A 19,286-nucleotide genomic window follows, 5' to 3' on the forward strand; every position below is an offset into this window, starting at 1 on the left:
CACAGCAACTTTCACTTCACTCTTAACAGTTTAACAGATTAAATCAGCATCAAAGGGGAATTATATCGGATACCAAAGTAACTCTCCTGCCGTAAAAGGAGATATTGTCAGCAACCTGAATTTTACTGACTCTAGGGTTATCCTATATTCTTCACCTAAGGAATATGCCCATGCTTTGTCAAATGGGGGTGTTGGCGCTATCATTGATGAGATCCCATACATCAAGGTCTTCCTCCCAAGATATCCCCATGGCTATGCCATGATTGCATCAGAATCTAACACGAGTGCCTTCGGCTTCGTGAGTATATATATCATTTTTATGCATCTATATATGCATGATAAAAATAGGACAACAAACTATCTACACAAATATCTGAAAATTTTAATGCATAACATGCACTTTATATACTTAATTTATTTGGAAGATCTCTTATGATAGCCTTTTCGAAAGGGTTCACCATTGGTTCCGGAGATGTCAAGGGCGATTATGAAACTAAGAGCAGAAGGAAAACTCAAGATGATGGAGGAGGCATGGTTTAAGAGTCAGCAACCATCTCCGAAGGTCGAGGATTTTAAGGCTAACCCCACCATTCTGAACCTAGATAGTTTTGGTGGTTTATTCCTTATTAGTGGGATCTCTTCAACTTTAGCCCTTGTCATATTCTTGATTAGGCGTGTCAAAAACTATATTAGAAAGCTGTTTATGGGCAAATTGGTTTTCATGTTAAAGTACCTCTTCACTAAAAATGGTATTATGCATTGAAGAAATCAATATTGCAATATAATTATTTTGAACTTCTTCGACTATATATTGCTCCTTAATTTGCTGGCCAGCTAGTGATCGATGCATTTTATGAACACGTTCTAATTTTTTTAGCTAGGTATGAATTAAAATAATATATATATATATATATATATATATATATATTGTAACGACCCTAGCTGATGCCAAAATTTTAAAAAAAAAATTGGCATAACCTTCCCTAAAAATGGGCCTACCACAACCTGTTTAAATGAATTTTTTAACCTGTTCCAGCACAATAAATGATAAGCGCCGAATATTGTATATTCAAGCGCCCTAAATTACATTAACAAAGTCCAGTTATTAATTATTTTATGTAGATTAATTCCATTTGCATGTTTTTATGCATTTTCAGGTTAAAATGCAAAAAGGAAGCAAAAATGATGCCTTGTGGAATTTTGAACAAAAAGGATGCCATTTCTGAATTTCTGGCAGCAGTGATCCTGACTTTTGTCGCCATTTTCGACCTAGCAAACTCAAGAACTAGACTTCCATCATAACATGAAAGATTTAGATCTCTGAATCAGCTTTCCAAATCTTCAAGTGGTTCATCATTCGGAGTTCGGAGCAGAGAGTTATGATCTTCGTAACAGAGGTGCGCAGAACTGCCTGGCAGCACTGAAGTACTGCCTTTCTCCCCATTTTCGACTAACCAGACTTGAGAATTGGGTCTTCATCAAAACATGAAGTTTTTAAAGCACTGAATCAGCTCTCCAAATCTTCAAACAGATCATCATTCGGAGTTCGGGGCACAAAGTTATAGCAGTTTTACCAAAGTGGGTCAGCGCTGAGCAAGAAGAGCATGTTGCACATTGCACTAATTTAGAGTGCTCGAGACCACTTTTCGAGTGCTCGAAAATCAGGCAGATTGCACTCGGAAATGGCTCAATTTCAGCCACTTGCACATTGGTTTCCTCAATGCCATCTTCCTTCTTTATGAAGTGGTTGGAGGTGTTCCTTGGAGGAGAGAGAGAGGGTGTGTTGGAGAATAAAAAGCTACCAAAGGCCACACATTTGCTATCTTTGATCTTTAGCAAGATAGAGGAGAGAGAAGAGAGCAAGGAGGAGGGTGTTCTTGAGTGCTACAGTAGGAGCTCGAAAATGGAGATGGAGTCTTCTTCTTCTTCTTCCATTTTTGTATCCATGGATAACTAAACCTCCATCTAGGGAGGTGATGAAACTCCTCCTTGTAAGCATGTCTAGTTTTTGATTTATTTTGGGGAATGAAATGTGTATTTGACTAGTTCCATAATCTAGAGCATGTTACATAATGTAATGGATGTTTTAATGTTCTAAAGATCATGTTGCATTAAATACTCTTGTCTTAGATGATTTAATCTCATGGTTGTATGGCTTGTAGTTTCATAGTGACAATGGAGCTAAGACTATGGAATGGTTTTAATGGCATGATTTTGAGTAGCTTGTTAATTCATTGCTTAAGAATTTCTTTTGATGGATTAACCTTGTGACTTGTTATCATGTGCTCTCATCAATTGATTACTTGTTTGACAATCTCTAGCTTAGTGAGCATGTTGAGGATTGCACCATAGTTTAGGTAATTTAAGCATGTGGAGCTTTGATAGGTTGTTCTTACATTTTAATTAATTGAATTTCTTGAAGATGATATAGTAGTCATGAATTGCTATTCATCAAGGTCATCTCTACATTAATTCCCCAAATCAATCATATAATTAGCTTGTGTAGAGGTTTGGAGTGGATTCACTTCCCGAGACTTCCTTCTCTAAATCTTCTCTTTTAATCTCCTTCAATTTATTGTTGTATGCATTCTGAATTTGTAGTTAAGTGACAACAAACACAACCTCTATGAACACCCCTTCATCATCCTAAGCATGACTCTAAACACTTAGGTTGCCTTAGACTAGCGCAGTCCCAGTGGTTCGACTTACCCGACCAATAGCCCTATTTTACAATGATTCGTGCTATTGCGAAGGTTGATGTTAGTTGATCAACCGATCAATTTTTGGCGCCGTTGCCGGGGACTTGCAAACGGTTTAGCAACCAAAGTTTAGGGTTAAATTTAGTTTGATTGTGCATATTGTGTCTTGTGAATATTCCTTGTGTGTTTTAATCATCTTCGTATTGTAAGATTCTAGGGACTCGAAGCTCGCCGTGGGATTGCTAGCAAATTGTAAGTCTAGAGGACCCCAGGTAAGTCTCGTGACTTCTAGTTTCAAATTGTGAATATCGTGCATGTGTTAAGCTTAGAAGTAGATAAATTGCAAGCCCTTGTCGAGGCTACTTCAATTGTGTATTTTCAATTCCAAGCATCGGTCCTTGTCGTGGCCATTTATTTTCTGTCTTGATAATTGAGGAGAAAGGGAACATCGTATGTGGAGTTGATGATAAAGATTTGTTGTGATGATGTTGTTGTGAATTGTTGATGTTTGGCCGTAGGTCACTCTCTCTACCCACACTTGACTCGCCTATTGATATAAATTCACTTGAAAGAACTCTTAGACGGAACCTTAGGGAACCCACTCTTACAAGGGACCTTGAAACTGAATTCAATATAATGGGGGATAACGTAGGAAATCCGGGGAATGAAAGGGCTGAAATTCCTAATGTAGAACCAATAACTCTTAGAGATCATTTCATTCCTACCACCTATGCTTCTCCTTCTTGTATAGTGATGCCAAACATCGATGCAGCTCAATATGAGATCAAGTCTAGTACCATTCAAATGCTTCCATCATTTCATGGCTTTGATAATGAAGATCCATATAAGCATCTTGATGAGTTCCTTGAAATCTGTTCGACCATCCGGTTGAGAGGTTTTCCGGACAATGCACTTCATCTCCATCTTTTCCCATTCTCCCTAAAGGATAGGGCAAAATATTGGTTGAACTCCCTCGCTCCCAACTCTATTACTTCTTGGGCTCAATTGCAACAAGAATTTCTTAAGAAGTATTATCCGGTGAGTAAAACCAACCAGATGAGGCGTTCCATTCTAAGTTTTTCTCAAGTTGATGGAGAACAACTCCACGAGACTTGGGAAAGGCTACAAGATCTTCTTCGAAAATGCCCTCATCATTTGATCCCAAAATGGCAATTAGTGCAAGCTTTCTATGCTGGCTTGACCGAAACCCATAGATTCATGGTTGATTCTTCTTGTGGTGGGATGTTCATGTCCAAGAATGCGGATGAGGCTTGGACCTTACTTGAGAATTTGAGTGAAAATTCACTTCAACACAATTCTCGTAGGGCTCCGACCGCAACCACTCCAAACAACACCAACCCTTGTCAACCAAAGTCAATAAGGGAGGAATCATCTCAAGTGGATGCCATCGCTCATAAATTCTACCAATTGATGGCACCACATCTTCCTCCTTCATTGTCTCAAAATTCGGCAAGTTCAGTTTGTGCTTCATGCACTAGTCCATTCCATCTCTCGGAAGATTGCCCCACACCGGAGCAATTTCCCAATCCCAACCAAGAGCAAGCTAATGCCATGTTCTCGCGGCCCGGGAACAATCCATATTCCAACACTTATAATCCGGGTTGGTGAGATCATCTGAATTTCTCGTGGCGGCAACAAGCCCCACAAAATTCCCATTTCCAAAACCAAGGGCGGCAAAATCAGCCCTCTTCTCAATATCAAGGTAGACCTTTCCAAGCTTCTTCAAGCTACCGTCCTCCTTACAATCCAAATGTCTCCAATCAACCTCCTGTGTGTCCAACTGACGAGATAGTAGCTGCAAACAAGCAAATGATGGAATCATTAAATAAGCAAATAATGGATGCCAACAAGCAACTCTTGACATCCTTGCAGCCTACTCTCCAAATGGTTCACTCTCATACTCAATCCATAGCTAATCTCGAAAATCAAGTGGGCCAAATAGCTAACTCAGTGAATCAATTGCTTCAAAAGGACAAGGGCAAGCTTCCCTCTCAACCTTTTGAAAATCCTAGAGGAATGCATGTGATTGACGAAACCCCTCCTCCGAGTGGGCCGACTCATGAACAAGTTCAAGCTATCACCACCCTTCGGAGTGGTAGAGTGGTTGACAACAAGGTCGATGGAGACAAAAGTGAGGAAGTTTCTCCTTTGAAAAATCCAAATTCAAGCTCTTTTAATCCAAATTCTTGTCCAAATACCATTCACGGAAATCCCACACATGTCACCCCAAATATGGAAACTACTTATGAGCCAAAAGCTCCGTTTCCTCAACGTCTTCAAGAGTCGACACATTTTGGGAACAAGAATTGTAAAATTCAAGACATGTGGGAAGTTTTCAAGCAAGTGAATATTAACTTGCCCCTCTTGGATGCTATCAAGCAAATCCCTCCCTACACAAAATTTCTCAAAGATTTGTGCACTCAAAAGCGCACTTCTAAAAATCATTTGCCAAAAAAAGTGAGGTTGACTGAAAATGTTAGTGCTATCATTCAGCACAGCACTTCCCCGAAGTATAAGGATCCGGGTGCCCCCACAATCTCTTGCGTCATTGGTGACAGCAAAATCGAGAGGGCCCTCCTTGAATTAGGAGCTAGTGTGAATTTAATTCCATACTCAGTCTACCTACAACTTGGTTTGGGAGATCTTAAGCCGACTTCCGTGGTTTTGCAACTTGCCGATAGATCGGTCAAGCATCCACGAGGTATTCTCGAGGACGTTATCATCAAAGTGGACAAATTCTACTTCCCGGTAGATTTTGTGGTTCTTGATACGGAACCGGTCCATGACCCAAAAAAACACATTCCCGTGATCCTTGGTAGGCCATTTTTAGCCACGGCTAATGCATCAATTAATTGTCGAACCGGGGTGATGGACATCGCTTTTGGAAACATGCAAGTCAAACTCCACATCTTTCATGCAACTCAACATCCCTCCAATAAGGATGATTGTTTTCTTGTGGATGTCATTGATGAAGTGGTCGAAGAATCTCTCCCCTTCATTCTAGGCAAAGATCCTCTTGAAACTTGCATGTCCCATTTTGACTTCTCAAACTTTGATGTTGATCAGGCCATTCAAGAAGTCAATTCCTTGCTTGATATCAATGCTGTCATGGACGTACCTCCTTGGAAAATTCCAAAAGAACCACTTCCCCAACTTTCCACCACTCCTCCGGTCCCATCATTGCTATCTCCGCCACAACTTGAGCTTAAGCCGCTCCCGTCCCATCTCAAGTATGTGTTCCTTGGTCCAAAGCAAACCCTTCCGGTCATTATTGCCTCGGACCTTCAAAACGACCAAGAGACCAACCTTTTAGCGGTGCTCCAAGAGCATAAAGAAACTATTGGTTGGACAGTGGCAGATTTGAAAGGAATTGACCCCTCCATTTGTATGCACCGCATTCATATGGAGGATAACGCAAAGCCTACTAGAGAGGTCCAGCGCCGGTTAAATCCAAACATGAAGGAAGTGGTCATGAAAGAGGTGATCAAATTGCTAGATGCGGGAATCATCTATCCTATCTCTGATAGCAAATGGGTGAGCCCCACACAATTTGTCCCCAAGAAATCCGGGCTCACCGTTGTTGAAAATTCAGCGGGCGAGCTCGTGCCACAACGAACCACCACCGGGTGGCGTGTGTGCATTGACTATCGTAAACTCAACTCATCAACTAGGAAGGATCATTTTCCACTCCCATTTATTGATCAAATCCTAGAAAGGTTAGCCGGCCAAAGCTTCTATTGTTTTCTTGATGGTTATTCCGGCTATAACCAAGTGGCAATCGCCCCCCAAGATCAAGAGAAAACAACATTCACATGTCCCTTTGGTACTTTTGCCTATCGACGCATGCCTTTTGGTCTATGCAATGCACCGGCAACGTTCCAAAGGTGCATGACGTCCATATTCTCCGATATGGTTGAAAGGTTCTTGGAAGTTTTCATGGACGATTTTTCCGTATTTGGCTCCTCCTTTGACTCGTGTCTCAAAAATTTATCTCTTGTGCTCCAAAGATGCAAAGAGACGAATCTCATTCTAAATTGGGAGAAAAGCCACTTTATGGTCCAAGAAGGCATTGTTTTAGGACATGTCATTTCTAAGCGGGGAATCGAGGTAGACAAGGCAAAAGTTGAGTTAATCTCTAATCTTCCTCCTCCGAATTTCGTCCGTCAAATCCGTTCTTTTCTTGGCCATGCCGGATTTTATCGTCGCTTCATCAAAGATTTTAGCAAAATCTCACGGCCCTTGTGTAATCTCTTAGCCAAGGATGTTCCGTTCAATTTTGATGACGCTTGCATGGAAGCTTTCATCAAACTTCGCATTCTCCTCTCCTCTGCCCCGATCATGAAACCCCCTAATTGGTCTCTTCCCTTTGAGATCATGTGTGATGCATCCGACTATGCATTAGGGGCGGTTTTGGGCCAACGTGTGGATAAACTTCCGCATGTCATTTATTATGCTAGCAAAACTCTCTGCGATGCCCAATTGAACTACACCACCACTGAAAAAGAATTGCTAGCTGTGGTGTACGCCTTGGATAAATTTCGCTCTTATCTTCTTGGCTCCAAGGTCATCGTCTTTTCAGATCATGCCGCTCTTAGGCATTTGTTAGCGAAAAAAGAGACAAAACCCCGTTTAATTCGATGGATCCTCTTACTTCAAGAGTTCGACATTGACATCCGGGACAAAAAAGGGACCGACAATGTTGTCGCCGATCATCTCTCTCGCTTACTTATTGAGAAATCTTCAGAATTCGCAGCCATCCGTGATTCCTTTCCGGATGAGCAACTTCTTCAAGTTTCACATTCTACTCTTCCATGGTTTGCGGATATTGTCAATTATCTTACGGTTGGCAAAATTCCAGCCCATTGGTCCAAACAAGAAAGGGACTGGTTTTTCTCCCAAGTCAAGCATTTCTTTTGGGAAGATCCGGAACTATTCAAGTATTGCCCGGACCAAATCATCCGGCGATGTATTCCTGAAACCGAGGCCACAAGCATTTTAAATTTTTTCCATGCTCTTGCTTGTGGAGGCCATTTCAGTGCCAAAAAGACCGCTAACAAAGTCCTTCAAAGCGGATTCTTTTGGCCTACCTTGTTCCGGGATGCATACAATTTTTGCAAATCGTGTGAACGATGTCAAAAACTTGGATCCATGTCCCGAAGAGACATGATGCCCCTCACCAACATTTTAATTGTTGAAATTTTTGATGTGTGGGGGATTGACTTCATGGGACCATTTCCATCTTCTTATGGCTATGAGTACATCCTTGTAGCGGTGGATTATGTGTCTAAATGGGTTGAAGCCGCGGCTACCAAAACCGATGATCATAAAGTCGTGATCCATTTTATTCAGTCTCACATCTTTAGTCGTTTTGGTACGCCCCGAGCAATCATTAGTGATGGCGGATCTCATTTCCGAAATCGTTATCTAAAATCCGTCCTTGCTAAGTATTCTGTCATTCATAAGGTTGCTACACCTTACCACCCTCAAACGAGTGGTCAAGTAGAGATTTCTAACCGGGAGATTAAGCACATTTTGGAAAAAACGGTTAGACCGGACCGCAAAGATTGGTCAGTAAGGCTAAACGATGCGCTTTGGGCTTACCGGACAGCTTATAAGACACCCATTGGCATGTCACCATATCGACTTGTCTTTGGCAAAGCATGTCATCTCCCGGTAGAATTAGAGCACCGTGCTTATTGGGCCATAAAAAGGTTCAATTTTGATCTCAAATAAGCCGGCTCTAATCGTGCGTTGCAATTAAATGAACTTGAGGAATTGCGTAATGACGCGTATGAAAGCGCAAAAATTTACAAGGCAAAGACTAAAGCTTTTCATGACAAACATATCGTCAAAAAGTCTTTTGCCCCGGGACAAAAGGTCTGGCTTTTCAATTCCCGCTTGAAACTCTTTCCCGGTAAACTCCGGTCAAGATGGGATGGTCCATACATTGTCACTACCATCTTTCCTCATGGAGCAATCGAACTTCATGATCCGGCAAGTGGATCACTCTTCAAGGTAAATGGCCAAAGGCTTAAGCCTTGCATTGACGGCATAATTCTAACCCGAAAAGTTGAGGAAGTCCTCTTGACGGATCCAATTTATGAGGATTAGTGCCTGCTCTAGCTTTGTCTAGCTATCGACAGTAAATTTAGCAAAGCAAGGGAAGCAATTCTTTCAATTTCCAAGCTTCCTTCTCCTTGAAATTGCTCGTGCCTCGCCAATTTTCTGGGAAACAGGGTAGAAATGCCAAAATTTAACTTTCTCTGGAACTATCTTAAGTTGTGTTCCACATTTTTAAGACTGGCTTCTTAGACCTTCTTAACTCTTGTTTTCATTCCCGGACGTTTTTGGCTCTATTTTTCTCGGACTTTCGACATGGCTCTCACATGCATAGCCTCTTATCTTCAATGCATTGTTGGGTCATGGTTTCTCAAAATCATCCATGCATTGGATTGGAATAATGTGCAAAGTTTCACATTTTCCATGCATGGCTTGAATTTAGGACTGACATGAAAATTTTCAAAAATTCTCTATGCATAAAAATTTCATTTTTTTTGAAAAATTTCATTTTCTTACACTTATTCATGCATGCATCATCCTAAAAAAAAAAAAAAAAAAAAAAAAAAAAAAAAAAAAAAAAAAAAGGGACTTCATCACCTCCAAATCCATGCAACCATGCACGGCATTCCATTCCATATTGCATTTGTGCATGCCTAGACACCTTGCTTGCATGCATTCCATTCCTTTTTATGTTGCATGCATTTCTATGTTGCATGCATTCCATGCATTTCTTTGTTGCAATCTTACATGATGGATGAATGGTTGGAAGCACCATGCATGGCAATCCATCAAATGCATTCATCCATGCACTCACAATGCAGCCATGCAATCCATCCATGCATTCAAGTTGGCTGAAACATTCAATCTCCATATGCCAGTTCATTTCCAAGCTACTGAGCCACTTTCGTGCACTCCAAATTCCAATTTGAGTGCTCTAAATTCTTCAACCCACAATGCTGAGCCTACTGATCCAGTTTAGAGCATTCTACCACCCAGCTTCAAGTGCTCGCAGCCTCATCCCAGCAAACCCAAACTCTCTGGCTTCATTTCGAGCAATCTAAACTCCAATTTGGAGTGCTCGACCTTGCTTGAGTTTTGAACCCCAAAGCTGCTGAGGCTACTGGTCCCAATTCGAGCACTCTACTTCCATGCTTAGAGTGCTCGACAACAACTCCAACAACCAACATCCCGGCATTCACCTTCTCACTCCCCATGCCTACCCCCACTCACCACCTCACCAACCTCACACAAACCATGCAGCCTTGTCTGCATCAAAACCACCCCCCCCCCAACCCATGCAAACCAACTTCCACACCCCACCAACCTGCATCCATCTTACACTCTCTCTCGGCTGCCTTCAATTCGAGTGCTCGCATGCTCAGTTCGAGCACTCGAATCCACCTCCTCACCAACCCAGCCTCAACCATGCCAACCAACCTAAACCCTCCAGCATCCAGCTCCAAGCCCATGCATGCATGCCCCTCAACCAACCACCCTCCCACACCATACCACCATCGATCAACATCATACACCACGACAACCCACCTCCATCTCCTCTCAACCCACCACCATGCATGCCCATGCATGCAAGACCACCCAACAACCTTCCCAACCACTTCTCCCTTCCCAACCCAGCCTCATCTCCAACCAAACAACCCACTTCATACAACCCAACCTCACTCTCTCATGCCACCCTCTCGGCATCCCCACCTCTCCACTCTCCACCAAACAACCCACACCTCCCCACCCAAGCATGCAAACCATGCATGCTCTATCACCTCACACCATCATCCAACCATCCCCACCACCTATCCTTCACCACCCACGACATCCATGCATGCATGCAAGCTCCATGCATGCATGCAAAACCAAACTCCCTCACCAACTCTCTCTCTCCCCAAACCAACTCCACAACCGAGCTCCTCCACCTTACACCAACTCCAACCTCATGCATCCCATTCTCGGCCATCCTCACAAACCACCACCTCCTCAATGCATGCAGCCCATCCTGCATGTAAACCCAAAGCTGCTGAGTGCTCAAAACTACCACTCACCTCTCTGCCAAATTCTAGAGCACTCGAAGCCAAGCTTCGAGTGCTCGCCCCTTGCTTGAGTTCTTCCCCAACCACCACCCGAGCCTACTGCCTCCACTTCGAGTGCTCGAAGTGAAGCTTCGAGCACTCGACCAAACAACCACTTCCTCTCTCTTTTAAAACCACCCTCTCTCACTCGAAGCTCACACCCTCTCTTTCTTTTAAACCCACACACCCATCTCACACCTCACACCCAACTCCCTCTCTCTCGGCTTCTCACCCACCTCAAACAAACCAAACCATACCTCAACCTCATCACCTCGCAGCCAACACCACCTCCCTTCCTCAAGCTTCCCCAACTCCTCACCACCTCTCGGCCTCCCTCTTCATCTCTCCTTCTCACCCCTCACCTTTGGCCACCCACCACATACAACCTTCTCTCCCTTCTACCCCACCTTCCCCGTTTCCCCTCTCATTCATGCATGCATTCACTCCATGTGCCTCCATTCTTTTTCTACTTCGCAAGGTATGTGAGTTTCTTTTTTTTTCTTTCTCTCAATTCCTTGCCTTTATTTCCGTTATATGGAGGATGGGAATGCATTGTGGAGGTTGTGTTGTTTGTGGTTGCTGAGTGCTCTATGCTAGAGCTTGTTTTGATTGTAATAAATTTTGGTTTTCTTCATCCCTCCCACTCATCTTCCCATTCTCTCTTTTGTGGTGCACGCCAGGTGCTCGCTGAAAGTCCTCAACCAAGTCCACCTCTCTAAATGTCTCGTGTCGGTTCTTCTCGCCCTCCTCGACCCTCTTCGGGTGCCCGTGCTGTCAATCGTGAGCGACCACGTGATCCTTGGGATCGCAAACACCTCAACTACGAACTCTCATTTCCGCTCACGGATGCCTTTGACATTCTACCCACTACTTCGTGGGCTGTCGCCGAATTGACTAACCGACGTCTGCAGCACATTTGCGCTCCCCTTACCCGGGTTGCCTACCCCCGTGTAGTGCGCCTCTTCTACCAGAATCTCCAATGCCCTGAAGAGCCACCCATTTCTCTCACTACCTCCATTGATGGCACCACATATGCTTTCACTATGACTGACATCATTCAGGTTTCTGGTTGCCCCATTGAGTGCCCCGATGACATTGTCAATCGTGAAAATCTCCCTTTATATGAGGAGCCGGATACATTAACTGTGGAGCAGATTGCCGCTGCCATTTGCACTATTGACGATCCTACTAGGCCCCGGTCTTTTATCCGCAAAACCAATCTTCCGGAACGCCTATGGTTCATTGACACTGTCTTCAAGCACAATGTCTGCCCTTTGGTGCATAGCACCGAGCGTCGGGGCCTCCTTCTGCAAGCCTTATATGCCATGGACCAAGGCTAATGGTTCTCTATCCCAGAGCTCATTTGGACCACATTTATGAAGTTTTGGCATGATGCTCATAATGCACGGGTTCCGCGAGTTGAAAATCGGAAATTGCCTTTGCCGTTTTTCATCACTCGGCTCCTTCAGCACAAGGGTTTCGTTGTTCCTCCCCATGAACCAAAAGGCGAAAAAATTAAAATTTTTACCAAGCGTCGATGGATCAATGTTCTGAGCCATTCTAGTACCCCTCCGCCTCCTGCCCCCCTGTTCATCCACGCTCCACCTCCTCCTCTTTCTGAGGCTGTTTCCACCGCCGCAGCCGCTGCAAGGGTAGAGCCTCCGGTCGACTCTCACCAGGACCAGGCTTTCATCCGGGCTTCCATTGCCGGTATTCATGAGCGATTAGATCGTTTTGAGAATTCTTTGTCCGTGTGCACTCAGACTCTGTGTGAGACTTCTTCACGTGCTGAAGACGATCGTCGTCTTGCTGCTGAAGACCGCCGTGTCGCTGCTGAGGAACGTCGTTTGGCTTCCGCTGAACGGCGTAAGACTCAATCTCTCCTCCATTCCATCCTCGCCCGTTTACCTTCTGGACAGTAGCTTGTTGCGAGTGTGGACTTTATCTTTTTGTTTCATATGTAACTATTTCTCTTGTATCTTTTGTTTTCCTTTTGAACTGTAAGAATTTGCTATGTATAGGTTGCTCTAGTCGACATGATCTCTGTACAGCTCTTTTTGTCATCATGTAAACTCTTTTTGCAATGCAAATTCTTTCTGTTCTGTTAACTTTCGCTACATTCTTTTTCTGTATTTATGCTTGTGCTATTAATGCTGTTTGTGGTTGTTTCTTTTTGTTCTTCATGTTGCTCTCCAGGTTGCGCAGTCCAATTCAAGTTTGGGGGTTTTTGTCTCAAAATGCCGTTTCCTGCCCCTGGGTATTGTTGTTCCTTTTTATACTCTTTGTCATTTTTGTCTCTAACTTGCATCCATGTCCCACATTGAGGACACTGTGTAGTTTAAGTTTGGGGGTGCATCAAAGCATTCTTGGCATATTTTTGGTTTCATAATTTTTGCTAAGTAATGATAGTATAACTTGACACTTGTTGGAGATGAAACATATGTTTAATACCTTGTGTATAAAAGTAATGGACATTTTTGAAAATAAAGAAAAATTTGAGTTGAAATGATCATGTAGATTCAAATTAGTCTGTATAAATGTTTCAATTAGATTCTTGCTGGATTTACACTCTTATAAGCTTCACAATGCACAGATGCACATTGGAAACTTAACTGTGAGGCATACAGCTTGATCAACCTTGACCTTGGCCTAGTTAATCTGATTTGATGAACCTGATAGCTGAATATCTTTGGCATGATTTAAGTTAAAAAAAAAAAAAAAAAAATGAAATGAAAAATGACCAGTTGACGTTCATAGCCTTTCCAACTCGAGCTATTAAGCCCTTTGGAGTGTCTCTACACTTAACACCCTAAAGCCGTCTGGTTTGGGAGTTGTTGGCCTAACGCTTGCTACAAGGGTTGGTTAGAAAGCTTAAAGGACTTAAACATTGCACGGTCATTCAAAAAAAATTGTAATAAACATGGTTAGCTAGAGTTCGTAGCATTTCCAACTTGAGCTATTAAGTCCTTTGGAGTGTATCTACACTTAACACCCTAAAGCCGTCTGGTTTGGGAGTTGTTGGCCTAACGCTTGCTACATAGGTTGGTTAGAAAGCTTAAGGGACTTTAGCATTGCACAACCATTCTATGTTTCGCTTATGAGTTGAAATAAATTGTTAACAAGTAACAAAGGTTGTCTTGTAAATAAAATCATGCCTTAGGGACCTCATTTAAAGGGGAATTCAATGATTTGAAAACTTGTGCTTTGGAATTGGAAAAGAAAGTAAAAGCCGCATGTTGAGAATCTAATTCACTTTTACTGGAGTTTGAGTTATTTCCATTTAAGAGATGACAATTGAATTATTTATATGGACTATGATGTTGATGCATGCATGTTGAAATGGTTTTTCCCATTTTTTGTATCAATGCTTCATATATGCAAGGTAGTTTTCCCAATGACCCCATCTCTAGTTTTTGTCTGTTTCAAGTTGTATTTGAGCTATGTATCTATCTCATTTTACCATGGATGATATCTTTGTAGTAGCATGCCCATGGTTGTCTTTTCATTATGTTTTTCATTGTAGTTTTGCTAAGGGACTAGCAAAATGTAAGTTTGGGGGTGTGATAAGCACCGAATATTGTATATTCAAGCGCCCTAAATTACATTAACAAAGTCCAGTTATTAATTATTTTATGTAGATTAACTCCATTTGCATGTTTTTATGCATTTTCAGGTTAAAGTGCAAAAAGGAAGCAAAAATGATGCCTTGTGGAATTTTGAACAAAAAGGATGCCATTTCTGAATTTCTGGCAGCAGTGATCCTGACTTTTGTCGCCATTTTCGACCTAGCAAACTCAAGAACTAGACTTCCATCATAACATGAAAGATTTAGATCTCTGAATCAGCTTTCCAAATCTTCAAGTGGTTCATCATTCGGAGTTTGGAGCAGAGAGTTATGATCTTCGTAACAGAGGTGCGCAGAACTGCCTGGCAGCACTGAAGTACTGCCTTTCTCCCCATTTTCGACCAACCAGACTTGAGAATTGGGTCTTCATCAAAACATGAAGTTTTTAAAGCACTGAATCAGCTCTCCAAATCTTCAAACAGATCATCATTCGGAGTTCAGGGTACAAAGTTATAGCAGTTTTACCAAAGTGGGTCAGCGTTGAGCAAGAAGAGCATGTTGCACATTGCACTAATTTAGAGTGCTCGAGACCACTTTTCGAGTGCTCGAAAATCAGGCAGATTGCACTCGGAAATGGCTCAATTTCAGCCACTTGAACATTGGTTTCCTCAATGCCATCTTCCTTCTTTATGAAGTGGTTGGAGGTGTTCCTTGGAGGAGAGAGAGAGGGTGTGTTGGAGAATAAAAAGCTACCAAAGGCCACACATTTGCTATCTTTGATCTTTAGCAAGATAGAGGAGAGAGAAGAGAGCAAGGAGGAGGGTGTTCTTGAGTGCTACAGTAGGAGCTCGAAAATGGAGATGGAGTCTTCTTCTTCTTCTTCCATTTTTGTATCCATGGATAACCAAACCTCCATCTAGGGAGGTGATGAAACTCCTCCTTGTAAGCATGTCTAGTTTTTGATTTATTTTGGGGAATGAAATGTGTATTTGACTAGTTCCATAATCTAGAGCATGTTACATAATGTAATGGATGTTTTAATGTTCTAAAGATCATGTTGCATTAAATACTCTTGTCTTAGATGATTTAATCTCATGGTTGTATGGCTTGTAGTTTCATAGTGACAATGGAGCTAAGACTATGGAATGGTTTTAATGGCATGATTTTGAGTAGCTTGTTAATTCATTGCTTAAGAATTTCTTTTGATGGATTAACCTTGTGACTTGTTATCATGTGCTCTCATCAATTGATTACTTGTTTGACAATCTCTAGCTTAGTGAGCATGTTGAGGATTGCACCATAGTTTAGGTAATTTAAGCATGTGGAGCTTTGATAGGTTGTTCTTACATTTTAATTAATTGAATTTCTTGAAGATGATATAGTAGTCATGAATTGCTATTCATCAAGGTCATCTCTACATTAATTCCCCAAATCAATCATATAATTAGCTTGTGTAGAGGTTTGGAGTGGATTCACTTCCCGAGACTTCCTTCTCTAAATCTTCTCTTTTAATCTCCTTCAATTTATTGTTGTATGCATTCTGAATTTGTAGTTAAGTGACAACAAACACAACCTCTATGAACACCCCTTCATCATCCTAAGCATGACTCTAAACACTTAGGTTGCCTTAGACTAGCGCAGTCCCAGTGGTTCGACTTACCCGACCAATAGCCCTATTTTACAATGATTCGTGCTATTGCGAAGGTTGATATTAGTTGATCAACCGATCAATAAACATATAATACATTCTAACATCCCTTTCATCCATTCACCATGCCTTACATAGTTCCTCTCATGGTGGAACATCCACACACAAATTAATCTAAATTATCATAATTACAGTCCCAAAATACATGGTTGAGATTTAAAGTCCCTGTCTTACAACGTTATATGATACAATTGCATGAAAATATATATACCATAATTCCATTAGTTTCATTTACATCAAACAAAAGATAAGTTCGTTCTTAAGTTACAAGGCCATGAATACTAACTTAATTACATTTCCACAACTATGAATATACATAGAATGGTCAAAATACAAATTAGCAAACAACCTTCTAACAACTTTCAAGCTTGAGGTGGATTGTCGTCCACCGGTTAATTTCCAAGACCTGAAAAAAAAATAATATAAATATATGGGGTGAGCAAATTGCTCAGTAGGTGGCACCTAAGACACGCATCTTGTATCCCCGTGAACCCAAACAAGGAATAGGACAATAGGAATTGGGGTCATACTGTGTAGGGAAAATACAGCATAATATACAATCTCAACACAATCAATATGGAGCAATGAAATGCAGTGCATGTTAATGTCACTCCCCATTTTCAACAATTCAAATCCACCAATTTCAAACTGTTAATGTAACCCCCCTTGGTGACTCCGCAGCGCCGAGAGAAGGATTGGCTACTGTCCCTGACCTTTGGTGACTCCGCAGCGTCATTATGGGGCCCAGATAGCTCAACCATGCTAGGGCAATCTCCCTAGTTCCCTTTAGGTTACATTAACATACCGGCCCGTTGGTGACTCCGCAGCGACCGGGTTTTCTCAAAACTCTTTTTCATCAAAACTTGTTTCCCCCAAAAGTTCCCCTTTTGTATCAAACAATTTCTTTCCCATTTTGCTACCCAATCACATGCATGATCATCATATGCTTTCATGATGCCATGATACATGAAAGATTCATACAATACACAATTTAACGTGCTCCCATTCAACAATTTACAAAGAAATTACTAGCACCATAAGCATAATGGAAGCTACACATAGACATGCTTTCCATATAAAAAATTCTACCAAGATATAAACACTAAAGCATGTAAAATCAACATCTAAGCATGTTTGTCTCACAAAACCACATATACACATAAACATGAATCTCATTTACAAAACCAAATCATTATTAAAGGTAATCAACTCAATTAAGCACGTTAAGCATCAATTAACAAGGATTAATTCACTAGGGGGCAAGAACTCATGGATTAGAAACCCTTACCTCTTAGAATTGCGAAAACTCTCAAAATGGGTCCAAATTTTGAAGTCTCTAGGGAGCACCAAAACTGAAATTGCTTGTACCCACGTGTAGAGTTCGTCGTGCTCTCCGTTTTGCCTCAAACGGCACTTAAATCTACCATGTAATGAGAGAGAAATCAAGATCCAAAGTTTGGCTTCCAAAAGAAAAGAAAAATGAAGGGAAATGAGGGAGAGAGAGGAAGAAATGGGGAGAGAGAAAAATGAGAGAGAAGAAGTGGTCTCTAAACCACTAATGCATTAGTGGTGGGTCCCTCCACTTCAAATTTTGATTTTCCATTATTCTTTTGTCACAAAATTCTACACCACATAACATGTACAATGCACCACATGCACATACCACTTAGTCCATATGAATTTAAATGTACTAATTGCAATTAGACCCAACCACAATCCAGTACGCAAAACGTGAAATGACAGAAATATCTTTGCGGCAACAAAATTTTCAGAAAATTAAAAAATGGCAAAAAAAATCGGAAACGTCACATATATAATGAATTCACGTGTATATTTCACCGATCATCCCATTACAACTACAAGAATAAAAAAAACAAACTTGCAAAAAATAAGAGGAACATGAGGTATCAAACGAAGAAAAAAAAAAAAAAAAAACCGCAGTATTTAAATCTACTACTATCTAAAGGAATTCAAATATATTTCCAAAATTACTAGAGAATTGAAAGTATAGAAAAGGGGTAACTCTTAAGATTGAAAGAGAAGTCCAAAATTCTTCGTATAAATCATACACGATCAAATTGGAGAACCCCTAAATCTGCTCTTTGTAGCCATCAACCCAAAATATACGTATTTTTGGTATCTCCTCACTTTTCAGTAAGCGTAAGTTGGCTATGTGTGTTGGGGTGAACCCTGCTTAATTTTAGGTTATTTGCACTGACACCCTGAGGTATTGGTTAATGTCACTTAGCGGCTGGTCAACGTTTTTTTGGACAGTAACACTCTCAAGTTTTTAAAATTTTGCATCCACACTCCCTCCCGACCTATCAAAAGACTTTAATGCCCTTTGACAAGTAAACTTTTTATTTTTTAATCCAAAAATGACATGAATGCCCTTTCTAACTAATTTTAGTATAACTAATTGACCCATTATTTGGACAATTGCACTAATCTTTCTATCTTTAATACTAATTTATGTCACCACAACAGAACCACCATCGCCAGTACACCGGAACCGCCATCGCCACCCATAACATACCGAAACAACACCACCACCACCATAAGAGGAAAAAAAAAAAAATTTGAAACATCCAGACACCACAATAGTAGGAAATTTTTTTTGAAAATAACCATAGCAAACCTAGAAACCACCACAACAATAAAAAAACACATTTTCCCCCATATTATGGGGACTTGTTCTAGTCGCCCCTCTCAATTGGGCTTCCAACCCAACCCATATGAACTTGTGGAACCAGTAGTAAAAGTAAAGGTACGAAAGAGTCGCATTTGGGTAACATTTCAATATTAAATCGGTCTCTCCAATGACACTTATGTGAGGAAGCCTCACACATCCACCTCAGATGTGCTCTTCTGGTTAGGAAATCCCGCCACCTATTCGCCAACCACCAGCTCTACTACTTTCTGGTGCTCGCTTCACGGCTCGTTCAAACCATGTCAATTCATCTCCGCCTAACTAAGAACAATTTTTCGACAATTTTAGGGGTGTTTATTTGTGCTCCGCGCAAAAAATTGCCAACATCCTTGGCGTTGCCGGCCGCGATCACATTACCATGAAATTAGGGCCTTTTAGCGACAAGAAGCGAGTGGTAATATTGAAGCAAAATATGATGCCTTTGGACCAATTTGGGTGATGC

Source organism: Cornus florida, unplaced genomic scaffold (genome assembly GCF_030987335.1).
Source record: "Cornus florida cultivar Cherokee Brave unplaced genomic scaffold, ASM3098733v1 CherokeeBrave_3.0.0_Hap2_Chr08, whole genome shotgun sequence".
In the NCBI taxonomy this organism is placed as follows: Eukaryota; Viridiplantae; Streptophyta; class Magnoliopsida; order Cornales; family Cornaceae; genus Cornus; species Cornus florida.